Source organism: Antrostomus carolinensis, unplaced genomic scaffold, assembly GCF_000700745.2.
Source record: "Antrostomus carolinensis isolate BGI_N321 unplaced genomic scaffold, ASM70074v2 scaffold4115, whole genome shotgun sequence".
In the NCBI taxonomy this organism is placed as follows: domain Eukaryota; kingdom Metazoa; phylum Chordata; class Aves; order Caprimulgiformes; family Caprimulgidae; genus Antrostomus; species Antrostomus carolinensis.
The window spans coordinates 229,010-230,601 of record NW_010318328.1 but is presented as its reverse complement, the minus strand read 5'-3'; positions in this window follow the sequence as shown (position 1 = coordinate 230,601).

The window sequence follows — 1,592 nt, the reverse complement described above, 5'->3', positions numbered from 1 at the left end:
TCTGCTTAGCAGGATAGTTGGATCCAGTACTAGACCATGATCCCACTTCCACTGAAAGAAAAAAAGGTTCTTTTAGTGATTTCAAGTGTAGCAAGATAGAACTTAAATGAATTTGGCTCTGAACCAGATAATCCTCTTCTGTTGATGTTAAAACACTGGCCACAGCAGTGATTACAATGCAAGAATACAAAAGAGGTTTTTTTTATACTTTACTTTTTCTTTCAAGTTTCCAATCATAAAAATAAATATTAGAAAAGAAAAATTCTGCTTGGTTTGCTTTGCATGCTGGGAGGCATTAAGTATTTCGTTTTTTTTAGGGGAAATGTGTCACTTGCATTTAAGTCAGATAAAAATAAATGAAGATAAAACTAATTTAATTTTAGAATATAATTTTTTTATTTGTTGAACAACTGTTGTTTTAAAATGGATAGCCTGCTGAGAAAGAAACAAAGCCACTTCAGCAAAGCAGGAAATCAATAACCACAAGAAAGCCTAAAGAAAATTAATGCATACAGTGTGAGCAAGTGACACAGAAATTATTTTCTGGTGTAAGAATGGTAATGATAGAAGGCATATGGAGTGGATGAAAAGCATGATAGAAATATACATAGAAAAGATGTGTTCTCTGTTTCTATTTATAAATAGTGACCTCTGTGTTACAGTATTTAAACTTTGAAAGGTCTAGATGGTGGTTTTCTTCCTGATTTCCCCACCCCCTAGTCCTAGGTAAATATTTATGCTTGCAAAATTTAGTAGGCTGGCAGCCATGGAAACATATGTCTTTCATTTATCTCCAGGAAATCTGGTTACAAACACTCTTTTACTTGAATTCTTTTAATCTTTTTCAACAGCTTTTAACAAAAAAAAAATCTTTACTAAGGAACAGTGAATTGTGCATATGATGTATGATTGGGATTCTGTAAAGTCAGTGACAGGACTGAATTTGCCCATAGTAGGAACAGCACTGTACATACACAAACCAACACACATCTTACATTTTCTCTGTCTTCTCAAAGCCAAAACATCTCAAAACGTTGATTGTTCAAACTGAGGGCAGCAGAAATGGATGCTGGTAGGTTACCACATACCACGTAATTTTGGGGAGAGACACAAACCTTTCAGTCTGAAGTGAGATCTTTTTAAAAAACCAACAGCAAGTATGACTTATCTGATAAACTTTTGTATCTAATTTAGGAAATATTTTCTTTCAGGAAAACCTGGAACTTGTGAATAACTCACACCACTTTTCAGTGCCCTGAACTGATTTTGGTTTTTTCTGTAGTTCAGTGCTTCTGATTTTTCTCATCATATAAGACAGAGTTTAAATGATTTAAAAAATCACATTTACAAAATGACATGGTGTTTCTCTGTTAGTGGCAAACCAGTTTTAACTGTGGTGAGAGATGTTTGTGGGTGTAGCTATTCTCTCTGGGAGCTTTTGATAGAAAAGCAGACAAGCTTTTAGTCAGAAAAGTATTTCTTCAAGTCAGACATTAAAAAAAAAAAAGTAGTATTTGAAGCTAACTATGAGTTGAGAATAATTATTCTCACTTGGACTGGATATGTATCCGTTAGACCACCTGGGAGGGAAA